Here is a 15,008-nt window from a genome sequence, read left to right on the forward strand (position 1 = left end):
TTTTCAAACAATACATCATGCACCTTACGGAAATCCTCTAGAACTCTGTCTATTTGCAACAACGGACAATATTGGAAGATGGTCATTTCCTCATTCCATACCTCATGCGGAAGAGCGGTGAGATCACACATGTAGGAAATACAGTAAGTCAAATATGAGGCCATACAAAAATCTTCTCCAGACTCTTTGGTGCGTTTGAGCTGGCTTCTCAGGGAAGTGGCAATAATCTCCGCCCAATCCATCCATTGTTCACCCTTTAAGATAATTTCAATGTACCTATACATCCATTCTTCGAACAAACATACATCAGCTGAACCCTTCACCCTGTGTAATAATACCACCAGGTCGTGTATGTGGGGTTTCATGTGGCTTCTAGTAATGACCTTGGGGAGTCTAGACCCACCTCCATAGTTAACCTTGGTCCATTTCCTGGCAAGGGTGTTTCGGTACACACTAGGGTTTTCCCGATACTCAGCTTCAGCTTGAATGGGTGACAAAGCGGCAAAGGTACTTGCTGTTAATTTCAAAACAGAAGAAATGGTTTCCCTGGAGACAGGAAGTATGGTATTACCATTTTTGCTTACTATGCTCTTGCTTCTTACATCATAATGGTCAATGCAAAGTTGTAGGAGTTCAGGATTTACGAAGGCGGGGGGAAACGCAGTAGCTTCAATTAACCCGCTCGTTAATATTTCCATACATCCCTTAACTTCTTCCGTATTCGCAAGAAAATTTGCTTGAAGACTTTCCACATTTACCCCTTCTAAATTGATATCACAAATCACTGGTCTTTTACATTCAAGGCTAGAAACATTACCGAGAATATGCATAACCGACTTCATTCTCAACTTAAACAAGCAAGACCTCTTTTAGACAAACCTTTGAAAATAACAGTTTTGCAAAACAGAACAAAGATTACTAAACTCTCACCTGTTTTCCGTTGAAAAGCAAATAATCTTCTCTAGCTTCCCTAACTGCTCCTTCTCTCTGAAATCAGACCTCCTTTCCTTTTTCCTTTTTCTTTTTTTTTTTTTTTGGATAACTTACCAGGCAACTGAATGAAAATTTATCACAGGGAAACCTTATACATGGGAAGATCGGATAATGATAGTTCATCACCTCACATCAGGATTGACATGCTCGAGGCGTCGATGCATAAATGCCTCGATTAATGATTTACCCTTTCGCATGAGTTAATAATAATTGATTTCATGCAGTATCCAGTCATTCCTAAAATGAAGGTCTACTCACACTCATAATAATGATGCCCTTTCCCTTGAAAAAGAAATAAAATCTTTTGATCTGACATGCTGATGGGACCATTGATTGCTTGAGAGAAAGGCAGCGCATCGTACTCCAAAAATAAACTCCCGCCGTCAACACTTGTCAAGAACCACTTTGAATAAGCTTGAACCGAGCTTTGAAACGGTTCAAAGTATTTCAAAGAAGACTGCCGCGATAAAAGATACTTCCTGCCAAAGAAAGAGTGTTAGTGTGAAAAATTTGGTAGAACCACTTTGAACTACTTCGAACCGAGGTTTGAAATGATTCGAAGCGATTCAAAAGGGAGGGGAGGAATGACCGTGGAAGCTTGCGACCTTGACCAACTTCTTCAAAGGACGATAGACACTTAGATGATGAAGGGGAGGCCTCGAATAAGATAGGCAGGGTTTTTAAAGGGGAACCCTTGAATAATATGGCGACTCTAAACACAACTAACAATATTGTGGATCAATCAAATTTTCTCCATCATCCTCAATTCTCGTAATATTCATTCTGAGATGAAAATAAATAATCTGGTCTACTATGAACCTGGAAAATGTTCTTCATCTTACTTCAAATTCATCTCCGCAATCTTCCCAGAAATATTTGAGTTGTGAAACATATGAGAAACTCTCTTTAAGAGCTAAGTGTGCCTGACCATAACCTTTGCTATCAAAATTTGGTCGAGCAGCATAGTGTTGAAGGTTAAGCTTCTTGAAATCAACCTCTAAGTTCAAGGCATCGAAAATAGAGTGACAAATATAATAACCCCAGCTCAACTGGGAAAAATATGCCTGAATCTTGTCTAGCCAGAGTTTTCTTGTCAATATGAGCAAGTTGCCTGCACAATTCAATTAGCACAAAGCGATCAAGGGCAAACCTTGGCAATTTAAATGATTCTCCTTTGAACCCTCCAACCCTGATATAGGTGAACAAAGGATATTGAATGAAATAGCTTCCCTATGTACTCGCTAGCTGCATTGTCTCATTAGATAACCACTTGTTCACATTTCCTCACAATTCATAAACCTGCCTCCCTGCAAATACATCATGAACTCTTCTCAAATCCTCATGACATTTCTATAACTGGAGGTGCGGGTGGTAATCATAAATTTTCATCCCATCAAACCATTTTGTATGATGCAGTCTTGGCCAAGGTCTAACACATACCAAAAAGTAAAACAGGTATGAAGACATGTAAAAATTCTTGTTTTCGAGACAATTACTTAGCCCCTCATGCAATCTCTCAGCAATTAATTCCACCTAATCTATATATCTCTTCTCATCCAATATGACTTGGATGTAAAAATACATCAAGTCTTCCCAATAAAATGTCTATTGACTTCCTTTTACTTTATGCAAAAAGATGACAATATCCCTCACTTCTTTAATCAAATTCTCTCTAGTGAAGGGCTTAGGCAATCCGGAACCACCCTTCTAGAATTTCAGGAGCCAATTTCTGGCTATAACACTTATGTACTGGGTTTTCTTTTTGATAAAAACCCATATGAGGTAGTTATTGTTCAATCTTCATATGGCTATTTAGTGGGAATTTTAAAGACCGCCATAATGGTTTCCCTATTCACATTCAATAGGATGCCCCCATTTGCATTTTTGATGCATCTATGTTCAGGGTCATACTTGTTCATGTACCCAAGTACTAACTCAGGGCACTGTATGGCAGAAGGGAAAATTGAAGCTTCTATTAACCCACTGTCAAAAATTCTTCCCATCATGGATGAACTAGAGGGATTTCTTTCTTTCTCAAAAAAATCATCTAAATTTGTGTGAGCTAGGGATGTATCCCTAAATTCTAGAAGAGAACAACCTAGACCAGATTCTAGCCCTGGTTTTGGTGGAATGGGTCTCATTTTTAGAACCAAAACAGGCAGCAATAACACCCACTACAGTTACTACAACAAAATTAATGGTTTCTTCCTTCAAAAATGACAGAGATGGTGAAGATTTTCAACTCACCTTTCATACAATTGTGTGTCTGCTAATTCTGAGAAAAGTACCTCCAGCACCGAACCTCTGTCTTTCTTAATTAATCTATTTCATGAAGATACAAATTGTTTTGTACAAAAGAAAATGATACAAATGGCTAAAAATTTGGTTTCATGATTACCACAACTCTTTCACTCATGTTGAGTGCCGGCAGAGATGACACTTCTGACACCCACTTTTATTACATAACACTTTGCGTGATGTCTTATCAAAAAAATGATTACCACCTTGTGAAAAATCTTTTCAAATAAATCATCGGGATTCATGGAATATTCCTTGTATGATATTGGTATTTTCTCTTTCTCAACTTCCACTGTGCAAATTGCCCATTTTAAATGTAGAATGGCTGAACCATTGAACCAATAAACTCATGAACCAAGGAAGGTTTAGTGGTTCAAGTTCACTCCCCACTCGAGCTTTCTGCACAAGTTAAGCTTGCCAAAACCAAGACATAGTATAGATATAAAGACACATTGAACTATTGAACCAATGAACTAATGAACTAAATTTTGGGCTCAAACAAAAAGGTTCAAAGACACGAACATTTAAACATAAAGATGTGTTGGCTGAGACAAACCAACTACGCTAAAATTGACAGACACATTATCAATGCATGAATATTCCAATACAAGATAAACTAATGAATACCAAAAATAGGGGGTAACATACCTATTTATTGTACCTTATCTTTGTTAGCCTTTCCTTCTTAATTCTCTAATTTCTTCTCTCAGCTACTACTTTCAGTTTCCCCTAATCTCCTCTTCACCTTCTATTTTTTTTTTTCCGCACACAAAATTTTCTGAGATGTTATTGACTGCTCAGGTGTTGTGTTATGTGCACCTACGTAAAAATGCTTTTTTGTGCCATCCTTAATTTTCTCTATTCTACAATCTCTATCTTTTTTTTTACTCTTCAACAACTGCACTTAACTCCTAGCAACACTTAGTGTAATCTACATATAGCCAGATTTTCCCTCCAAACAGATATTATTGAAAAAATTGTTCCAACTATTAAAATAATATTTCAAATATCTTCTTCAAACCGGTAGCAGCCAAAATTAAATTCCATCTTACTTCTTTCAACAACCTCTGCAATCCTTTTTTTCTACCTTCTATCTTGAGCACACACCCAGATCTTCATGCATCAAGTTTTCCCTCTCAAAAGGAATTTTAAAAATAAATCTGCTTGAGCTACAAAAAACATTTGCCTTGTCTCATCATTTCAGCTTACTAGTTGTCCTCATTAAATGCAACCTTCTTTGTTTACTTAGCAATCTATGTAGTTTGGTTTCTCTTTTGTACACAAACTCCATTCTGGCAATGATCAACCAAATGCGGCACTAATTAGCATTTAATTCTTTCCTTGTTCATTGTGTGGGATGAAAAATAGTCTCCTTTGATACACGTGCTTTGGCTTCATATACCTGTCAAATATCTTGTCCACAAGGCATTCACATGTCCCTTAGCCACATGGTGGAAGGTGGGACCTATTAACAAATCCTTTTGTTCACAATAAATCCACGTGTGGAAGAAATCCACATTGGATTCACGGGCTGCACTAATATGTTCCGCAGGTCGACTAACCTGCGTACTATGCACTTTCACAGTTTTGCAAAACACCTTAGTTCAGTGCATAAACCTTACTGCAAAATAGAGAAAATCAGAAACCTATGTGTTATACACTTTCGTTATTTTGCAGATGTCTTGGTCAGCATGAAAAGTTGCCCAACAAAATAGCGATGGCAATAACCTGACGTATTATGTGCATTTCCTATCTCTTGTCACTATTTCGCAATGGCTTTATTTTTCCTAAAAAATTTCCCTATGAACTGGTGATGATGACAACCTTGTATGTTATGTGCATTACTATCACTTGTCACTAAATGTGATAGCGATAACACAATGTGTTATGTGCACATACTTTCTCATGTCGGAATTTCATTGAAACCATTTGTGAATACCAAGAGTTCACTACAAAATAGCGATAGCAATAACACAATGTGTTATATGCATATCGACTGCAACAAAGTGTGACTAGTTGTACACGTCATGTTAGTCAACCTACAACCATACTTTATCTGAATCAGACCATCTCGCCCAATGCTTTCACCACACTTTGACCTATGTCTCCTTTGTCCATTTTCACTTACTCCATGCTTTCCTTTTGTATCCCCTGTGTGACAAACATGATGTGTTATACATTTATTAAATTGCACTTGCTCTTTGTGTTGCTCTATGTGGCACTTATCATCTCTACATCTTTGTCCTATTAATGTTGACATCAATGACGATCTAATGCCAACATTCTAGACCAAATAACGTGATCCAAACAAGATAACTCAACCGAACACACCGAACCGTAGAACCAATGAATATACCGAACACAAACAGGAATATATCCGGACCAGAATCCATTCGGACAACCAAGTTTGAAATGAATGACAACATAATGACAACCATACAAGCTCATGTTTCCAACAAAAATATATTGATATATATTATTTATTGTATGCACATACTAAACCCTGATCTATGGGTCCCTTATGTGCTCTTGTTTGTATGTGAGTATCACCTTGACTTGCTTATGTTTGGGGTAGTATCACTATTGTGTTGTGCTTATCTTTCAATGTATACTACCTTAAAGTAATTTCTTCTAATTTTCATACATAATCACTTTATGGTGGGGGCATACATTCAACTATGCATTTTACTTTGTGCACACCACAATATTGGTATGCACACTTTGAACACACAACATGAATTTTATTATGCCTTTGTACCACCCTATTGTAGTATCCTATCAAGATTACCTAAAAATAGAGAGTTTTTCTTGGCCTTGTAATCTTCATTGGGATGAAGCTCACCTAGCATAATACAACTTGCTTTCTATTTGAGAGCTTCACTTATGCATGAGTCACCTAGCATAATACAACTTTCTAGCCTTGTGACTCCTTGTGGATAGGGATCCTAGTAGGTGTCTGAGGATTTTACTAGTCTTAGAAGTCATGCTCTATGTGTTTGTAACATGACTCCTAGTAAGAATTCAAAGATATTACTAGCCCAAAATTTCATGCCTTCTTGATACGGTTCCTAGTAAGCTTGTGAGGATCTTACTAGCCTTAGATAGCATACCCTTTTCTCTTTTGCCTTCTCCATGTATGTTACTAATAGCGATCATATTTCTCACTTTTCACTTTTCTTCTATCTTAATATTCTAGATTGATAATTTCCTAATTCTTGGGGTTGTTGTGTCTCTTTGATGTCTTCATGAAAGGATATTTTTCTTCTATGTACTTTATCGATAGTATGAGTATAAGTTCATATTTGCACTAAAATAGGCTCTAAATATAGTGTAGTAAATTCTAGACCTTTGCAATTTCACATTTAGTTTGGACCCACTTTGGTGTTTGTGCCTATTGTGTACCTAATTCATGTGTGATTTTGCTCAATTTTGGGACTAATTCTAGTAACTTGATGTATTCCCCTATTCACAACCTTTTTCAAGCCTAAACTACTAGGACTAGGGCACTTAGTTCCCCTATTGTGAACTAGGGAACCCAATGCCCCTTTCCAAGCAGTTCGACCCCAAATTTTGAATTATGAATGTTGGCTTGTAAGTAGAAAGAAACTACCCTTCAATGTCAATCTACCCCAAAAATTAAATCCAAAAAGGTGTTACAACTTGCATATAAATACAACTCCCTCTCTTATTCAAACTACCAAGTAAATTCAAGTCCTTTTATGAGCATTCAATCAAGGCAATTGATTATAAATCTGCAATCAAGAAGTCAAGGATTCAATTCTACAAAATGAAAAAAAAAAGAACAAAATGGTTTTTTGCTAGAAAACATTCTTACTATTTCTTTTCTTTTAGTTTTCCAATGTGAATTTGAAAATCAATAGAATTCTTATTCTATAAATGAATTATAGATGTATATAAATATATTTACATTTTTTGTAGTATGTTTAGAATAAAAGATATAATCTGTTATAATCAACATAAGTTTTTTCTATTATATATTACCTTTTTCCTAGTCTATATTTACATTTAGAATAATTGAAAAATAGAATGTATTAAAAATAAATAACTTATTTCTAATATAAATTTATACTATAAGCTAAAATAAATTTACACTATAAAAAGGTAAAAACCTCTACATAATTGAAAAACTTTCTGTGTTATTCTTGGGTCCGAGGGTTTTTTTAAAATGGGTGAATTCCAAAGAAATGAAAACAAACATAAATCTTGGCAACAATTCTTTTTATATCCACCTTTTTTTCGGGAAGATCTTTACGCAATTGCTCATGGTCATCATTTAGATAGATTTGGTTCCTCCGAACCAACGGAAATTTTAGTTTCTAATTTTTTGAGTTTTCTAACTGTAAAACGTTCAATTCATCGGATGTGTAAACAAACTAATTCCATTAGTTTATTCGGGAATTTCGATCCAAATAAATTAATTGAATGCAATAAGAATTTTTCTTCTAAATCAATACTAGAAGATTTTACAATTGTCTTGGAAGTTTTGTTCGCAATGCGATCAAAACATTTCATAGAAGGAATGATTGGGTGGAATAGTCTCTAATCCATCCATTGCCTATTTCCTCTTGTGGAGGATAAGTTACTGCATTCCAATTATATATCAGATATACAAGTGCCCTACTCAATTCATCCGAAAATTTTGGTTTGAATTTTTTATCATTGGATTCGAGATTCTTCTTCTTTGCATTTATTACAATCCATTCTCCATGAATGGAAAAATAGTTTTAGTCGAGAAAATTTGCAGAAAGCTCTTATTACACATATAGAAAATACAAGGTTCTCCTTGTTCCTTTGGAATTCTTATGTGTATGAATGCGAATCATTTTTAATTCCTCTTATTAAATGATTTTTTAATTCACAATCATTGTTATATGGATATTTTCCTGATCGAACTCATTTTGATAAAAGGATCAAAGATATTGTTATATTTCCTCGTAAAATTTCAACAAAAAAGGTCTGGTTGTTGAAGGATTCTTTCATCCATTATGTGAGATATGGAGAAATATCCCTTATGGCTCTAAAGGGTATGCACCTTCAAGTGAAAAAATGTAGATATCATATGTTTCATTTTTGGCAATACTATTTTCATCTTTGGTTTCAACCGTATAGGATATGCAGTCTTCAATTATCCAAGACTTGTTTTTCTTTTTTAGGTTATTTTATGGATGTTAAAATGAAACCTCTCATGGTTAGGGCCAAAATGCTAGATGATTTATTCATTATTGATCTCATTATCAATGAATTAAACCCAATAGCTCTAATTAGATCAATTCTTTCCTTTTTGGCTAAAGAAAAGTTTTGTGACATCTTGGGGTGGCCAATTAGTAAATTGTCTTGGACCAGTCTATTAGATGATGATATCCTTGATCGATTCGATCGAATTTGGATAAATATTTTTCATTACTATAGTGGATCAATCAATCAAGATGGTTTATATCATATAAAATACATACTTCTACTTTCATGTGCTAAAACTTTGGCTTGTAAATATAAAAGTACGATACGTGTAGTTCGGGAATAGTTAGGTTTGGAACTCTTTACAAAATTATTTTCAAAAGAAAATTTCATTTCTTCATCCTTTTCAAAAACTCATTCACAGAGAGAACTAATTTGGAATTTAGAAATCAGCCAGATAAATCCCCTGGCTAATTTCTGGCAAAAGATGTAGAATAAACAAATAGAAAACTGATTTGACCAATGAAATGCTTATTGAGCAGTTGCCAAGATCAATTTATGATCCTATAGCTCTTTTCCACATGGAAATTCCACCAAATGATTAGTAAATTACTACATGGAGAAAGTCATGTGCAATGAAAATTGCAAGCACGGTTTGGGGAGAGATTTCTTGCTCTTATAAAAATAAAGAGAGGATAATCCACTCCATCTGATGAGCTCTAGGTTCAAGTCTCGGGCAACCTAGAGTATTAGATTATAGTACCTAAAGGTATTTTTACTTATGATCCAATCCAATTCATGTTATTCATTGCTCTTAATAAGAAAGAGAGGCAGCATCCCACTATTCGGGAATCATCTGAGAAATGATAAGGTTTTTCTTACCTAGTTTTCTCCAATAACATTTAACTTCAAGGTAATAAATACTATTATTTATTACCTTGAATCATAAAGAAAGAAGGAATGCTCATAGAGCGCATTAATAGTGGTATTAATACCTATGGATATTATACTATTCAAAAGTATTTCAATATATGTGCATATAGTTTATGGAGGAAGATACCATGAATTTCTATAGTATAGTATTCATAAAGATGTCAAAATAAATATTGGTTGACATATAGATATGAATCATATTATACTGTTGAATAACAAGCCTTATGTGTATTCTTGGGAGCTTCTAATGATTAAATAAACCAAGTTATAACCATGACTGCAATTTTAGAAAGATGCAAAAGCGCAAGACTATGGAATCATTTTTGTGATTGGATCACTAGCACTAAAAACCATCTTTACATTGGATGGTTCGGTGTCTTGATGATTCCTACCCTATTGACTGCAACCTTTGTATTCATTATTGCTTTCATTGCAGCTCCTCCTGTGGACATTGATGGTATTCGTGAACTTGTTTCTGGTTCTCTTCTTTATGGAATATTATTTTCGGTGCTATTATTCCTACCTTTGCAGCTATTGGTCTATATTTCTATCTCATCTGGGAAGAAGCTTCTTTTGATGAATGGCTATACAATAGTGGTCCCTATGAGCTAATCATTCTACACTTCCTACTTTGTGTAGCCTTCTATATGGTTCGTGAGTGGGAGCTTAGCTTTCGTCTAGGTATGCATCCTTGGATTGGTGTTGTATATTTAGCTCCAGTAGCAGCAGCTACTGTTGTTTTCTTGATTTACCCTATTGGTCAAGGAAGTTTCTCTGATGGTATGCCTCTAGGAATCTCTGGTACTTTCAATTTCATGATCGTATTCCAGGCTGAACACAATATTCTTATGCATCCATTTCACATGTTAGGTGTAGCTGGTGTATTCGGTGGCTCTCTATTTAATGCTATGCATGGTTCCTTGGTAACTTCGAGTTTGATCAAGAAAACTACCAAAAATGAGTTTGCTAATGCAGGTTACAAATTTGGTGAGGAAGAATAAACCTACATTATTGTAGTTACTCGCGGTTATTTCGGCCCATTGATCTTCCAATATGCTAGTTTCAACAATCCTTATTATCTACATTTCTTTTTAGTTGCTTGGCCAGTAGTAGGTATCTGGTTTACTACTTTGGGCATTAGCACTATGGCTTTCAACTTAAATGGATTCAATTTCAACCAATCTGTTGTTGACAGTCAAGGTTGTGTAATTAACACTTGGGTCGATATCATTAATCGTGCTAACCTTGGTATGGAAGTGATGCACAAGTGTAACGCTCACAACTTCCCTCTGGTTCTAGTTGTTGTTGAAGCTAATTCTATAGATGGCTAACTACTCATTCCGATGAATTGTTAGTGTCTTTCAATCCTTGAAAAGAAAAAAAGAAAGCAATACCAAAACCGAAAGGTTTGGTACTATTTTTTCTGTCTAATTTTTCTGTCATAAAACTAAAAAGTTATTGTGAGCAGAGCACAATAACTGTTTATTGTGCATCCAGTAGGAATTGAACCCGCAATTTCCCAATTATGAGTTGGGTGCTTTAACCATTCAACCATGGATGCATAATAATAATAAGTATCGGCTTAGATCTTAAATTGGATACCCAAAACTATTATTTTCAACAAACAAATAAATAAATGTAATAAACTTGTTTGAGAGTTGTATTGAAGGTTATTTATCTTGCAATGCATCACTTTGATGTCTGGTCAAAGCTTGCCAACAGAACTGAAGAGTTCATAACTAACTAATAATATATTAGTTTCATTATTAGTTTATTTTTGGGGCTTAGAACCATTCTTCTTGAAATGGAATGACCGCAGACAGAGACTGTCAATTAGTTTGAGGTAGATGTAGCTAAGTGGTTCCAAGACAGTGGATTGTGAATCCACCATGCACGGGTTCGATCCTCATCATTCGCTCAGTAAAAGAAAATCGATTGGGCTCAATTCATTATGATTTTCTATCATGAATCAAATGATGAGTGGTTGACGATACATTATGTTATATATATATATATATATAACAAATGTTATGTATGTATGTTGCTATATACATATAACAAAATATAAGAAGAAAATAGAGATATTTGAAAAAAGAACAAATTGAATTGATGGGAGAATTGGGATCTTTCCAAAACTATTTCCTTGGTTTTCCATTGATTCATTAAAATAACCATACATGACATCACATATAACATAACAAAAGAACTCATTTGCAGGCAGTAACCAAATCGAATCCCAAACTTATCTTCTCCTCTTAACATTTTCCATGCAATCAATTGGTTTTTTCATTCTATTATTTGAATAAAGAGAACTAAGTCTTAATTAGCAGGGAGTTCCACCCGCTTTAAATTAATGAATAAAATTGCATTGATCTGGGAATGGAGGAAGTGTCTTTTGCTTGGCTTCCTCCATTTACTCAGGAGAGAATGAGGTTTAAGATGTGAGGGAGCTAAAAAAAAAACAATGTCAAACAATGTAACATGCTACAATTATATGAATAAGGCAAAGTTCAACTCAAAATTAGATCAAATGAATCACAAGTTTGGAAGATAAAAAACAATTAAAAAGGAGATGAAAAGATGAAAATGGTAGTTTATGGAAAAGGCGAAATTGGTAAATCAACCACTAGTTGTAATATTTCAATTGACTTAGCTAGACATGGTGAAAAAGTGTTACAAATTGGATGTGATCCCAAACATGATAGTACTTGTACTCTGACCAGATTTTTGATACCTGCAATTATAGATACTTTGTAGTCCAAAGATTATCATTATGAAGATATTTGATCTAAAGATGTCATTCATAAAGGTTATGGAGGGGTAGATTGTGTGGAAGCTGGGGGGCCACCTACAAGAGCTGGATGCGGGGAATATGTGGTAGGAGAGACTGTGAAAATGTTAAGAGAATTAAATGCATTTTATGAATATGATATAATATTATTTGATGTATTGGGCGACATGATTTGTGGAGGTTTTTCTGCTCCGTTGAACTATGCAGATTATTGTGTCATTATTACAGATAATGGATTTGATGCATTATTTGCATCTAATCGTATTACGACTTCTATTAGGGAAAAAGCTCGTACATATCCACTGCGAGTAGCATGTTTGGTTGGAAATCATATATCTAAAAGAGATCTTATCAATAAATATGTAGAAGCATGTCCAATGCCCGTAATAGAAGTGTTACCTCTTATTGAAGATATTTGAGTTTCGAGAGTCAAGGGCAAAACCTTATTTGAAATGGTTGGATCCAAACCATCTCTTAACTATGTATGTGAATATTATATGGACATATCAGATTAAATATTGTCCCAACCAGAAGGTATTGTGCCAAAGGAGATTCCAGATCGGGAATTATTCAGTTTGCTCTCTGACCTTTATCTCAATCCTATTGATGAGGGGAAACATAAAAATAATAAGGAAAATTTACTTGGATTTACGATGATTTAATCAACATAGTTATAATCATTTATGTCAATGAAAATTGATGAAACTCTCATTGTCGAATGTGAGACAGGTAATTATCATACTTTTTGTCCAATTAGATGTGTATCTTGGTTATATCAAAATATTGAAGATAGTTTATTTTTAGTTGTGGGTACAAAGACATGCGATTATTTTCTACAAAATGAACTTGGAGTAATGATTTTTGCAGAATCTCGCTATGCAATGGCAAAATTGGAAGAAGGAGATATCTCAGCTCAATTGAATGATTATGAAGGATTAAAAAAACTTTTTATTCAAATAAGAAAAGATAGAGAACCCAGTGTGATCATATGGATAGGTACTTGTACTACAGAGATAATCAAAATGGATTTGGAAGGTATGGCACCCAAGCTAGAATGGGAAATTGGAATCCCAATTCTAGTGGTAAGAGTGAATGGACTCAATTATGCTTTTACTCAAGGAGAAGATATTGTGTTAGCTATGATGGCACATCCTTGTCCTGAACCGGAATTCTCTATTCGTGAACGAAAAGAAACTATACAAAAAAAATTCACTTTTCATTCTAGAAAAAAAGAGGAATTGGTCGAATATCCAAATCACCCCTCGTTAGTTCTTTTTGGATCTTTGTCGTCCAATGTGGCTTCTCAACTAAATATAGAATTAAAACATTAATCCATCAAGGTATTAGGTTGGTTACCTGCTCAAAAATACATCGATCTTCCATCATTAGGTGATGGAGTTTATGTTTGTGGTGTTACCCATTTTTTAGTCAGACAGCAACAACTTTGATAAGACGCAAAAAATGTCAATTAATTGAAGCTCCTTTTCCTATCGGTCCAGACATAATGTGTGCTTGGATTGAAAAGATTTGTCCTGTATTTGGTATTGAACTCCAAGGTTTGGAGGAAAGGGAGGAATGGATATGGGAAATTTTAAAGGATTATCTTGATTTGGTACGTGGTAAATCTGTCTTTTTCATGGGAGATAATCTCCTAGAAGTATCTCTAGAAAGATTCTTAATAAGATGTGGAATGATTGTTCATGAAATTGACATTCCATATATGGATAAACGATATCAAGCTCCTGAATTATCACTTTTACAAGATGCATGTATCAAAATGTGTGTACCAATACCATGAATTATGGAGAAACCAGATAATTTGAATCAAATACGACGTATATGCGAATTACAACCCGATTTAGCTATCACAGGAACGGCTCATGCTAACCCACGAGAAGCAAGAGGAATTAGTACTAAATGGTCAGTTGAATTTACTTTTTCTCAAATTCATGGGTTTTCCAGTGCAAGAGATGTACTTGAATTGGTTACCCGACCTCTACGGTGTCAGAAAAATTTAGAACACTTGGGTCCAACCACTTTGGTCAAAAAATAATAATTTGAAATTCCAATAATTTCAAATATCAACATATACAAAATTTTGTGAAATAAAGATCCAAATTGATTCAAATTCATATCATTTTGAATGTTATTTGTGGATGTGAGCCACAGCTAATATTGATTTATTTTTACAAGAGATCCCAAAAATGATTTCTATAATCATTTCAAATCTCCCCATGCTTATATGAGAGATATCAGGGTCATTTCTCTCATTTCTAATGTGTGTTACACCACCAATGAACATGACAACATTATTTATTTTATGTATTAGATGGACTTAGACAAATGTAGAAGTACAAGCATGAGATTAGAAAAAATGGATATCAAAACTATATTTTCCATAAATAAGTGGAATTATTCACTGCGAGTAATAGTAATTAATTTTATTATTTTCATATATATATATATATATATATATATTCTATTTTTTTACATGTATAACCTATGTAGATAGATAGACATATATCGATACATATAGATCTATGTCTACGTGCATAAACTCTTTTCATACTAGGATTTCATTCTTTTTTTCTTTTTTTTGTATGTGTTCTCTGTTCTAATCCCATCTTGATACTTTGTATCACATCTCAAACACAAATCGAAAAAGATTTTATGGTTATGACTAATATAATCTAATAAAAACTTAAACTGTTACAGGAGCTTTCCTTTTTGTACATGAGATGAGTGTGGTAAAAAATTATTGCCATATGAATAAAACTATGTTATTCATCGTATATTC

At 34.3% G+C, this 15,008-nt stretch overlaps 2 pseudogenes; both read left to right on the forward strand.

Annotated features, from left to right (window-relative positions):
- The first annotated feature begins 9,693 nt into the window (after window positions 1-9,693).
- Window positions 9,694-10,751, forward strand: LOC131073221 (photosystem II protein D1-like; annotated as a pseudogene).
- A 1,249-nt stretch (window positions 10,752-12,000) lies between these two features.
- Window positions 12,001-12,873, forward strand: LOC131073182 (light-independent protochlorophyllide reductase iron-sulfur ATP-binding protein-like; annotated as a pseudogene).
- Window positions 12,874-15,008: the final 2,135 nt, after the last annotated feature.

This window comes from Cryptomeria japonica, chromosome 2, assembly GCF_030272615.1.
Source record: "Cryptomeria japonica chromosome 2, Sugi_1.0, whole genome shotgun sequence".
Classification (NCBI taxonomy): Eukaryota; Viridiplantae; Streptophyta; class Pinopsida; order Cupressales; family Cupressaceae; genus Cryptomeria; species Cryptomeria japonica.